The sequence below is a fragment of the Falco peregrinus genome, chromosome 12, assembly GCF_023634155.1.
Source record: "Falco peregrinus isolate bFalPer1 chromosome 12, bFalPer1.pri, whole genome shotgun sequence".
NCBI classification, from domain to species: Eukaryota; Metazoa; Chordata; class Aves; order Falconiformes; family Falconidae; genus Falco; species Falco peregrinus.
In genome coordinates, this window is record NC_073732.1 from 18,829,209 (window position 1) to 18,842,512 (window position 13,304).

The 13,304-nt window shown below is 39.9% G+C and overlaps 1 protein-coding gene across 1 annotated transcript in view; it reads left to right on the plus strand.

Moving 5' to 3' along the window:
- LOC101917686 (cytochrome P450 2J2-like) overlaps positions 1 to 13,304 on the plus strand; it is a 119,762-nt gene that overhangs the window by 37,548 nt on the left and 68,910 nt on the right. Inside the window, exon 5 of the mRNA XM_027787240.2 lies at positions 12,276 to 12,369. The gene's annotated coding sequence lies outside the window, so the exon portion shown is untranslated. The remainder of the gene's footprint in view (positions 1 to 12,275; positions 12,370 to 13,304) is intronic.

The following is a 13,304-nucleotide window of genomic DNA, read 5'->3' on the forward strand; positions in this document are numbered from 1 at the left end:
AAAAGCAAGCTTTAATGAAAGCTATCAGGAAGTCAAAGTTTCAATAAGATTTTTAGTGAACCTAAAAGCACACTGAATTAAGTTTCAGAAAGATTAGGATGCTTGCAAAAGTAAATCTATGCAGGTAATGTATCAAACAAGCATGGTCCTGATATCCTTAAGCAAGCAAATGTTTCATTTCAGCTCTGGGACATGCATATACTAAGAATAAACTGTAACACATTTAGTAAGAGGGAATGTCAGGAATTGGGATCTCCAAAGCACAAGAACTGTTCATAGACTGGGAACAAAGTAGCAGTCAATTGCTTTGAGTGAGGCTTCAAATATATAATATTTAGAAGTGGAAATTGCAAATATCTTGCTATGCTTATTTTTAACTCCTCACCCAATTACCTTCAGAAACTTGCAAAATTTACAGGCTATAATGTACCTACTAACTGGAAGCATTAAGGCTGGACTTGAGGTGGCACAAAGAGCAAGAAGAAATCAATGTACATGGCCTTAATATCCAAAATAAAAATAGGGAAAACTAACAGAAATGGGCCTAGCATCCCTGACCCAAATTGCTGCAAGAACTTTGCTTGCAGAGAGTTTGCCAAAGAGAAGAGTAACTTGACATTCTCTAGGTGAAATTACCAGGAACTGGATGATTCCTCCATGTAAGGAATAGCTGGATGATTTGTTTTTGAAGTTTTTGAAGATGCAGAAAAACATGAAGTACTGGAGATCATGTCCATAATTTCTGCATAACAAGGCTAAGGATGCAAACAAAATTCCCCAAAGGGTTAAGAAAATCAATAGGAAAGGATGAGTAAAGACGATGGTAGAGAATAAATTCTAAAGCCTGACAGAAAAACAGATCTCTGTTTTTACAAGAGAGGCTGAAATCAGCATTCTTATGGTAAAAACCTTTTTGTAGGACAACAGACACTGTGCAGATGCTGCTAGCGAGTTTCTTCACAGCACTACTGACTGCCAAGAGTAAGGAAAAGCATGATGACAAGACACTGATGACAGAGCACTTTGAAGTCAAGCTAAACAAACAAGCTCAGCAAGAGACTCCCACAAAGTCTAACAGAAATTAAGCACCCAAAAGTGTGTTTCATAATAGCTTGTCACAAAAGATACACTGAAGTTAAAATCCAGGAGAGATGCAATTCTAGAGTGAATGAAAAAGAGTGAATGGCTTGAGAAATGTTGAAAGCTCGTACTGACCACAGATAAAAATATTTTTTGTTGACAGTATAAAGAAAAGACAACAGTACAAGGAAGAAGTCATATTTAGGTACCAAAATGAAGGCACTTAAAAGTTCACAACAATTAGCAAAACTCACAAGTTAAAAACCTCTAGGGTATCATTGTACATGGGGTAAAGGAACTGAACGAGACAAAGTTAAAGCAAGAACAGTAGCTGACTGCCCATGTTTTGACCCTAAGAACAAAGAAAGCATTACCTACCAAAAGGTATGCATTCTACAGTCTTAAAATTTCATAAAGAAAACAATCTCTATCATAAAACAGATTAGATAAAGTTACTTGTTTTCTTTATTTGAAAATATTACAAATCTGGTTGATAAAGCAATAGTATTGAAGTTACATTACTTAACACGGTTCTCATTTACCTTAAACCATTAATTTCAGAAAATCTAAAAATGTTGTTTATAAAGCTTGCAAAACTCAAGATTGAGAGAACAGTGAAACTCCAGAAGCCAGATCATTGACAGAGGTGGCAGCCATTGAGTCAGTTGCAGTGCAGTCAAGTACAAATACACCAAGTAGTTTGTCCCAAAGAAAGTGGGAAGAGCAAGAGTTAGATGCAGTCTCCTGAAGCTCTGCACTGAGAAGTGCAGAAGTCTTGGCACCAAACCTGCCTCAGCCACATCAGGCCAAGGATTAATCTCATTGAGTGACAGAGCAAAAGAGGATTTGGAAGACACATACCTCAGCATACCTGACCAAGAGATCATAAGCACATCCAGACATAGTAAGGGACAGACAAACTCTGAAGCACAACAATGGGCACCCTCCAGGACAAAGGCATTGACCTCAGAACAGCCCCAAACACAAGAGGATGGCTCTGAGGATGGTATTCCACCCCCGCTTAGGTCCCAGCAGTCTGAAATGACCTGGGCAATCTATCGTTGTGTTCAGAATAGACATATTGCAGAGAAAGTCATTCTCAACTGAAGGAACCAGCCCTAGGGACTCACTTGACATAGCTACATCTTCGCAGCACAAAAAATGACAATGATATTTGAGAAAGATCTTGCTTTACTTAGGAAGGTTATGTCCAGCTTACCCAGCAGGTAACACTGTAGATGAGCATTTCACTCTTGGCATGTTCTTCACCAGACTGCAGGTAGTAAGCTTGGCAGATACATGCCCAGAACAACATAGGCAGGAATGTGGCCTTCTGACCCAAAACAAAAGCATTAGAAAACCCACAGCTTCCAGAAAAGCCATGTGCAAGAGAAAGCTCAAAAGGAATAAGCCCATGGAGAAGAAATACAATTTTAAAGGGATACAGGTGTATGCACCAGTGGTTGCAAAACAAGAAGCAGCTTTTAAAATAGGGTAAGACTTGGAGACAAAGAAAAGCTGAGAAGGTTGCAATGACGTACAAAAGTGAACAAACAAGCTAATAAATGAAGATTGCAAGACCAGTGTGACCCTCACCCTGTCTTTGGCTGTAAACAATTCATATGTTCAAAATGAGTACATTTGGGAGTTTGCAATGTGTATTCTTCTAAACCAGCCTTAACAAAAAAAAAAAAACCCAAACAAAAACAACCAAAAAAACCCCACAACAAAACCCCCAGGATATAAGCACTGACCTATAACTCCAATGTGCTCTATAAAATACTAAAAATAAGCAATGATTTCCCTTCTTTAGTTCACACTGTCAAGTATGTCAGGGTGCTTTATCATTAACAACTACAATTTACATCTATCAAGGCAAAGATACCTATTCCTACATATGAAGGCAAGAAATTACATAGCACTATAGGATTATTGATACTTAAAATGTGTAATGGTGCAGATTTGTTAGTCAGGCAAGTATTAATACCCCTGATTTTACATGGTAGGAATTTAAATGCAAAACATGAGAGGCAGAATCAGCACAACTCAATAATGTATTCTAATTACTACACTCAAGTTACAGCAATACATTATCCCAGATTAGTATAAGCAAAGCTGTACCAATCCCATTACCTATCTCTGCCTTACACTTCCCAAATGCTTTGCAGTCAGGTATATACAACTCCCCAGTCTTTAATTAGGTTGTGGAAAACAGAAGTAAAGCAACAGGAGGTAGAGAGCAAGGGAAGACCTAGATAGAAGCAGCCACATGGGCATTACAGGGGGTCAGGATGGCTCATAACCATGAGAAGGTAACACCCTCTGACCAAACCTGACATTGTGACTGGCAGTTCAGAGTCTCAAGTACACCATCATTTCTCACAGGCTTTTTCCTCAAGCAGGGCTATTTTTAATAATATTTCAGGTTTGAGAGGTTGACTTAGCAACCTAAATAAGCCTCCAGAAATACTCTGGAGAAAGATTTAGGTGACTTTTCTTCATTTGATTTTATATATCTTAAGGGGGGGTGGGGGGAAATCAGGCATTAGCTCAGAAGCTTAATAACCCTCCATCATATACACACACTCCTAAATCTCCAGCATGGTAGCAGGGACTAACCTTTTGAAGTACTGTACTAATTGCATTAGGCTGCTAACAGAGGACATCTGTTTTGCTGAAGCAGCAATGTGACAATTAGCCATGTATAAAGTGCAGTGCCCAGAAGTCCGACGCCTGCCTTTCTTCCCTGTTCAGGGAAGCTGCTTCTTCTTGATTCCAAGGAGAGTTAAATGATGGGGACTTGCACTGCAAGGTGCTAGTATGACAAGAACAGGGGGATTGAGTGTTTACACACTGTGTGTGGCAAGAAATTCCCTTCTCAGTTGAGCTCAGCCAGGACTGTGTCCCAACAAGCCCTATTAATCTGCCCTCTCTCCCAGCATCTCGCCTCTGTGCTGGTGGTTTGTTGCTTTTCTGCAAATTCCCTGAAGGAGGGAGGGTCACATCTAATCAATGCCTCTCCACGTTTATCCGAATCTCCTATGGAAGAAAGCCCTCAGACAATGCTGCTTATGGCTTTGCCATTCAGTGCCTGCCCTCAGGAAATAACTTCCAACACCTATAGCAACTCTGCTAGTGGGACTTTCAAGAAAGATGGCAAGCACACTCAGCAGCTTTCAGCATTTGACAATTACTTACGGATCAAAGGGTAAGCTGGGTGGCAGCCATTGATACTATATAACAAATTAATATGCAAGAGATTAGCAGTTGGTGCTGGCAAAGAAAATACAGTTCTTTAGACACAAGTTTCTCAATCGTTTGCACATGGAGTAACTGCAGTACATGCATACATCCCCAAACTTAAGCAAGAAAAAAAAAAGGGAAAAAATTGACATAATTTTTGTTGTTCCAATTATTATGTTACTGCTTGTGCATTACAGTAGCAATGTCCAGGAAGATCCTTTTTCCCAAAAAATGTTTGGTGGGTGTTGAGTTAGAAGGGATTGAGAAATACCACTTGAGGTCAAAGGTGTTGCTCCTCCTATAGATAATATGCTGCAAGAAATTTTATTGCATTAATACTGCTGAGAGAGGCTTCAATGTTTCTCACACACATCAGAAAAGCCATGTTCTACCACAGGAAACAATATGTATCATCCTAAACATCCATCACTTTTATATATCATCCCTGTCAGCAACCCTGCAGCCTCCAGTTTTGTGTGACAGATGGAATGAGGATTTATGGCAGAGAGTGGGGATGTTGAACATGCAAGGGACAGCACAAGGTTGCAGTCCTGGAACTGGGACAGAGGAGAAGAGTTCTTCAGAGGCTGAAGAACTATTGTACAATTGCAGAAAAGTAGGTAGCAGGAAAAGCAACTTCTTCCAGGTTTATTTGCTTCAGGAAAGATTTTTCTTCAGAACATCTTATAAACCATTTCACCGACTGGAAAATCCACTCAGCTTGCAGAGATTCTCAGGATACATACTGAAAGATCTGTGAAAAGCTACCCCTCCTCAAAACGTCTGTGAAACCTTCAAATGCCTTTCTCAGACCTTTTCCTTTTGCCTCAGGTATTTGCCCTCACTTTCATTTTTCTTGTTTTTCATGGCACTCCTTCCTGTCAGGACAGCCACATGCACAAAGTAGCTCTCTGCTGCTCATGTGCTTCTCCAGTTAAAGAGACTGTTAACATTTACACAGGAGTGCTGGAAACAACAGGGACAAGCACACAGGACAGTTGAGTATTTCCGGGCATTTCCTATGTCAAAGTGATCTCACCCTTTCCATTTGCTGTGACTTTCCAGAAACAGGCACAGCTCACATGGCAGCTTGTAGCTGGGTGTCTCCCCTCAGCTCAAACTTCAGTTACTGCAGCGTCTCCAAAGTGAAGATACTCTGCAGATTTACAATCAGCTTGAACTGGATCAGGTCCTGGAAAACACAAGTTAGAAAAAAAATAATCCATGAATAATTAGGAAGAACGAGATCTCTTCACTGACCTATGAACCTCACAGGCTTTGTTACTAATGAGTATGTCCTCTCCCCTATTAAATATTTATACAAACAGTGGGGTAATTCCTTATGCTACTGCACTTGGTAATTTCTGTCCACCTTCACGAGGAGATCACACCGACTGCTTTGTTTTTTCTGAAACCAGGAGACAAAACAACATGAAAGTTTCTATTTGTAAAAGTGCGTATCATAACTCCAGAAACTGTACAATTAGCAAACACAAAGCAAGGCCAGAGAATGGTGTTTGTCCATATTTCATAGCTGGTTTTCTCCACTTGTCTGTATTAAAAAAATATGCCTGCAGCAACGTGAAGGCCAAACTTTTTTTCTACTAGTCCTTCCTACAGAGATTTAACCCTGTTACATACATGCATCACCCATACCCTTCTTTTACCACTCATCTTTTCCTCATCCATTTTAATAACATGTTCCAGGCTGAAGAGAATGTCATTAATTCTGTCACAAGCAAATTTCTCCAGCACAGCAAACATTACTCCTCAAATATGCCGTCTGATCTGTTTTAAGGCAAAATTTTCTAAACAATGTGGTCACAATTGTATGACATATTTGCAACAAACTGCTTTTAATGAATTTGTGGTTTACCTCCAGAGATCCTTAGGGTATTTAGTTTATGAATGCAAAGAGAGAGAACTGCATGACCAAATGAGAACTGGAATCACAGATGGATAGTACAAACACTGGATTTTGAAAAACATGCCTTATATTCAGAAAATCTCATCTACAATTGGAAACAAAAATGAAACTGCTTTTATAAACAGAATTAACTTCTAACTGTTCAAAACAATGGTCTAAAATTTTTTAAAAGCACTGAAAAGTTTTTTATCCTGTTTTGTTTTTTAATTCAGGCTTTCAAAAACTGCACTTCAAGTGGTGGTTGAACAATATCATAGAAATGGTAGATCACAGGGCTGAAATAGCAAGAAATAAATACTTGTCAGCTGAGCACTGTAATAAAGTTTTATGTCCCCTGTACTATAGGTCCCAGTATAATTGTATTAAAGCAAACAGTACTAGTTGCACAGGTAGGGCTGTAGCATCCTAGTATATTTTAATTTCAAGCTAATTGAAAGAGTCTATATGTCAGTTTGAATTTCTTTTCAAGTACAATGAAAAGGTGGACAGCAATAACCAAAACCAAATATCTTCTCCCATGGTAAAGCTCAGTTCAGACTTAGTGTGCGTAAGGTCTGTAATTATGTGATGTGTTATCCACAGCACTGTGCCTGGCAGCCCCTGCTCTGTGAATAAATTCAGACTGCAGAAAGCTTTGTCTGTTGTCTCAGGCTTCATCTCTCTCATGCTGAATGCTGGTGCTGTCATGAAAAGACAGAATAGCAAGAAAATCTTCTGGCCAAGCCAACAGAAAACCACTTTTGAAAGCTGGTTTCTCACCCTGAATGCCCAGGTACTGCTGGGCAGGTCAGTCCCTACTTGCAGGTGTAGCCCACTGACAATCACACGGTCACTAAACGCAAGTCTGTCTGTAGCCAGCAAAGCTCAGGTCTGGGGAAGCGTAATGTCCTCATAGCTTACAGCCACTGCAGGTGTGCTTGGAATACAAATATTTAATTTTCTCTTCTTTTAATATTTTCATACACAAATGCAAACACATGCTAAGCTGCTGAAAAACTTAGGCCCTAAGCTTCTCCAGTGAAGTGCTTAAGACCATTTGTCAATGTTGGCATAGAGGCTACGAGGACTGTTTCCCCATTAGCAAAATCAGGGTGATGGTACCCGGAGCTGTGAAGATTTAGTTGTTATCTTTTGCGCAGCATTCAGACAATACAATGAGGGTGCCACAGGAAATGCTATGGATACATACAGTCATGCAGTATTTGGTTCTGTGCAAATTTTGGTGATGCAATAAATCTGAATATACCACTGGATGATAAGGATGTAGAGAAACTGAGGGCAACCTTTGCCAATAGCAACATCCATCCTGCCAATGGAGATCCTGTAAATTATACGGTGTGTGATCAAACAGCAATGAAATTTTAGCATGCCTCACAATGCAAGTCTACAAAGAGACTAACTTAAAACCATGAACAATCTTAAAACCAGAATTTCCTAAAGCCTGAAAATCCCGCTACGTGCACATAACAAAGCAGGTGTGTGGTGCAATCAAGTAGGTGCCAATGGGGAGCAACACAGGGAGCTACAGACAGACAGACATGAGAAAAGGTTTAACAGTAACAATAGATTACACTCCCTGTGACCTGTTTTTAACATGGAAATCATCTTTCCAACATCTACACTTACAGTGTAACCCCCTAAAGGAGTCAGTGCTCAACACACCTTTCAGAAAGGGAAGGATGGAAAGTCCTCTATCTTTGTTCATTAAGCATTATGGGTTGATCTGTTGAGACATTTTCTACTGTTCAGATTCATGGAGCACATGGCTTTCTCTGATCAAATGATGGTGTTGTTCAAGGAGAATCATTTTGGTTAGCTCTGTGTTAAGCATCCTGTCAAACACATCGTAAGAGACAAGTAATTTTCAGTCCTGACTTCCGTACTACAAAAACTCATCTGAAAAGCTGGATAAAAACCAAGAACAAGCTAAAACTGATGAACAACAGCTGGAATTATTCTATTCAATATTTTCTATTTCGTTTGGGGTTTAAGCTTTTTGGGTGTTTGGTGTTGGGTTTTTTTTAATTATAGGAAAGTTTTTTCTTTTGGCAGTACTTAGCAAGGAAAGGAGAGAGGCAGGGTAAATGGAACAAATGCTCTGCTTCTAAGCCTCATAGATGCAATTCCTACATTTCAAATTGTATAATTACTTTGTTTTTCCAACATCTGGGCCACTATCTCACCTAGAGAAAATGAGGGTTAATATGAGACACACGGTAATTTATTGGGAGCTTCCTCAGTACACTGCATTCCCTTATGTGGGAGAGACTGTAAGTACAGAGAAAATTATAGACCTCATCTTTTTCAGAGGACAGAAGAGCATGGTCAGAGTGAATAATATCCATGTACTTAGTAATCAAGAAACCCCAAAGATACTGTGTTTTATCAAAATGTTCAAGAAATCTATTAAGGACATTGTATTGTAGCATTTGAACCTCATCCTGAACCAGTCTCATACTGATTGCAAATGAACATGTAATGAACTCCAGGACAGCGTGGTGAAACTGGTTTGTTTCAAGCTGGCCCTTGCTAGGCTAGTGACAGCAATGCAGGCACAGCCCTTTCAAAGAGACCTTTGCTGCCCTCTGCCTGGTTCCTCGGAGGATGCACTGCTGAAATATTAAAATGGGATAATTTTGTGCTGTACAATTCATACTTGATCTATGCTGAACTACCCGGCATTCTTTCTAGCAGCTGTTGATGTTCTTCTTAAGCAAGCTGAAGGCTGCGCAAAGACAACTTCCCTTAACTACAGCATCAGACCAAATACATGCATTAGGACTAGATACCTAAACAGTGAACTCCTGCAGAGATGTGTCCTTTTCTGCCATGACTCAGGCCAATGCCACAACAGCGTCAGAGTAGCAAGCCTGAAATCCTGCGTATCTCTGCCTGCAGGTCCCATTGCTCAATAATAGTCTTAAAATTTACGAGTCAGAACCTATGCTCATGTGACTGCATCATTGGAATAAACTTATTTAAAGTATTCAAAAAAGTTATTTCAAAAAGATTATTATACAAAACAGTCCAAAAATTTTCATTTTCTCTGTAATGCTCCTTAAAATGCATTCCTTGTAGAATATCATCATATCACCAGCTGAACCCGAAACAGAATTATATTATTAGCTCATCCTCTGTTTCATCTGCTGTATCTCTACTGAATGAACTATTCAGGGAAAGGACTGCAATGTTATTATTGTTATTCCTTCAACATTAGAATCACTCACTGCAGGACAGCAAATAAATAGTTTCTGGAGTGTTGGCTAAAAATAGCACAGGCTGGGGGCTGAGATTTCTTCACAGATAGGAGGGCAAATTCATAAGCTTTTCACTAAGAAAAAAAGATACGCAAAACTCAGCTGAAATATTGTTTCAAATTAATCTAGTTATTTCAGATTCTTTCAGGCTGATGATCTCAATGGATAAAGACAGTTTCAAGTAACCCCTCTCAGAAAATTCTTAATGAAAACTTCCTGGGTTTCTCACTAAAACTTTTATTCAAAAAAGCCTAAAGGAAAATGTTTTAGCTCAGGACATCAAACTCGAGTTTGAATGCTCTGGCTTTTAGAGGCATTTTGAGTCACTGCAAAACTAAAATGTATTTTTCTGCTGCAACTTACTGCTTTGTAGGAACCATAATGATAAAAAAAAAAGAAATCCAAGAGAAAACTGTCACTCCAGGAAGAAAGGAAGGAGGAAAGAACCAGAGATGTTGGAATAGGGTCATCCTAAGCTCTCTGGCTGTCTGACATTAAAACTGATAAGGAGAAGTATCCATGTTATGATGGCCTGCATGCTTCCACAAAGGTCATAAATCCAAATAAAATGGTCCTGCGTTTAAGTTTCTGTAAACAATGACAAGTTTGGGAATACTTGTTTCTCACCTTGCTGCAGGCATCAGTTTGGGATCTGATAGCATCAAGAAACTAGACCTTATATCCAGGCTTGGTGTTTATACTAACTATCAAGGTCCTTGATTAAATATGGAATAGCACTAGATCAGGACTGAATCCCATTCAGTGCATCTTTCCAGCTTGATATGTTACTATTCATACGTATTTCCTGAGTTTTCCATTAAATTTTGCAATGCTTCAGATACCCCACATTACCCTAGAGTTTCTGAGATTGTGTCAAAGCCACATTAAAGAGTGGTAAATTACAATAGCAACCTCTCTCCTGAAACAAGACCTCTAGCTATGTCATCAAACAAACCTAAGTAACTGACATTATTTGGTGAGCACTGGCTCTTTCTGTTTTCCTCCTAGTGCTTACAATTTGATTATTTTTCCAAGGTATTTCAAGAAGTGCAATGAGGCTGACTGATTTATAACACTGCAACTTCTCTTACCTGCTGAAGACAAGCAAATGTTTGACCTTTTCCCATCCCCCACAGGTTCTCACCGATAATTGCTAATAGCTCTGAGGTTGATACTGTTCCCTAAATGCCCTGGTATGAATCAGCCCAGCCAATCTGAAAACATCACATTTATCTAGTTATTTTCTAACCTCTTCTTCCTAATGTAGACAGAAATCCTCCATGAACATCAGCGGTGTTAAATGTGTTTGCCTCTGGATCACCATTGCCATTTTCATTGACAACCAAATCAAAAAAGGCATTAAATTATCCATCTGCCAGAGAGCCTTCCTGATGTACACCGTTTTAAGAAACCAGCACTTTCCTTGGTCCTCTTTATACTACTGAAATACAGAACCTTTATTCTTTATTACTTATATGTGCTTTGTGTATAAACTTTAAGGATACATGGAGCAAATCTGCCAGGTTCTAGATGCTGAAATTTTCATCTCATCTCAATAGTCACTGGCAAATTTTTCAAGGAATGAGACAGTGCAGAAGCCTTCACTTTAAGTTGCACTTCTGATGCTGTACAGACACTGGAATATGTTTGTTAAGGCTCAAGAAACAAGGGCAAGAACTGTGTGGAAATTTGTTTTATACAACTCCACTTTATTTCTTGCCCTGCCTTTCTCTTATTCTTTGTTAGGAGCCCCATTTCTGTCCCTGTTAAAGGGGAATACTTATCACAGCTGGGAAAGGTCCACTTTTTCCCTGCAGATGCAGCACAGCACAGAGTAGAGACATCCACGCTGGCTTTGCAAGAGTTAACTTCGATGTCAGGAAAAAGCTCACTGCAAAAAGGCAAAATCCTGCCTGGGCTAATGGCTCCACTGAAAACCAGGGCAAGCTCCCTGCACAGCTGGGTTTGACCGGCTCCTGCTGCCCGAGCAAGGTCATTTACAGCCAGTTCAAAAATCTTGGGGCTGAATGTACGTCCTGATGTCCAAGTACAGCTGTGCAACCACTCTCCCTTCTCCTCAACAGGGCATCTGATATGATGTGTTCCTCCTGTTCCATTGCAGTCACAACTTCCCACACTGCCAAATCATGACATTTATGATCACATTTTGTAGTCGACAACAGGCGAAAGCTGACACTGGTCCATTCTAAGTAAGTTCAAAAAGCAAACAGCTAGAAGAGAAATAATTTGAGCTACTGAAGATTTGCTTAGTCTTCATGTCTCCTTGCTGCTTTACCTGCCTTCTAGCTGATACTGGAAAAAAATTAAATTCTCTCTAATTCTAAGGCTCTCTTCCTGGAATTGCCTTGGTTTTTTTACCTTTCCCCTTTCCTCAGAATTCTTTTTTTTTATTATCACTAGGTAAAAAAAGGACTCCTAGGCCAAGGTGTATTTTAAAAGGTCTCTGCACTAAGCAGTGATCTACTTTTCTTAACCTCTTACCTCTGAGAAAACGTTTGCTCCTCTGTTGAGTAAAGATCTGAGAACAGGAAAACATTTTACATGTTAAATTCAGAAAAATCATGTTTTACAAAGTTAAAACTCTTAGAGAAAACCTTTTATTTCCACCTGATTTTGGAAAAAAACCAAGTTGACCTACATATGCTGTTTTAATTGTCATTTATAGTTACTTGTATAATTATTATAGCTTTCTCTTTCCAAATGCCTTCAGAACAGAGACATAATTTTTTTCTCTTTTCTTTTTATAGTTTGGTCTCAATTTTATCCATAAGGACATCACCTCTCACACCTGCTGACATGAGCTACTCCAGAGACAAAGAGTTGTGAAGCCACCTTCACCAGGTAACTCCTCTGGTTTCAGGGTGTCCTTGCAGATTTCAGTGGAAACAGTTGACTTATAGTATCATAAGGCTCTGAGCCTCTCCAAGAGCTGCATGAACCCAAAATCTTCAACTTTGCATCTACATTTTCTATATTTTCCTTTATATGCAGATCTTCTGCTGTATGATTGAACAGTTGCATGATGCTGCTCTGGGGAGTCACAGAGACAGAGCTCAGCAATGAGGGGAGGGCAGGGTGATGAAGGACAAAGCAAAGAGTTCCATATCTGATAAAACCACTGTGCTAAAGCCTGACACCTTTCCATGTTTGTAAACAAAACTGAACTTGCAGTTTATTTGCAGGAAAAGACAGTGTGGCCTAGCCAAGTCAGTGAGTCCCCCTCCTTGACTGGTTACCCAGGCCAACTCCAATCATTCTCCAATGTTCTGTCTAGCAGGATATAAATTTTTAAGTGTGATATAAAAGGTGTGTGAGAGAGACTGACCTACACACTGCTGTGTGACCCAGCAGAACAGCTGCCCATTAAATGGGGGAAGAAATCGCTCCCCAAAGTACAATCAACTTTACAAGGTAAAAGCAACTAACCTTGGCCATCAGAGAGCGGTTGATGATATGGGAGCAACAGCGCCGTGCGCTGACACCAGCAGGCTGACTAGCATCCATGACACAGAGGACAGAAAGGGTGTGAATCCTTCTCGTCTGTCCTAAAAATAGAGCCTGAGCAAACCACGAGCAATAATGCAGAAGCAATAAATAGAGAAGAGGGAGGAATGAAGGATATGGTGGATGTCTCCAAGACACTCCTTAAGATGAGCAGCCCTGGAGCAATGCAGCTCAGCAGCCTGATGGAGGAGGCACCATGCAGCCAAAGCTGAGAGAGTTGGCATGGAACATGGGAGTGACAGCTGCGCTCCTCTCAAAGCTGCTCTCAGCTT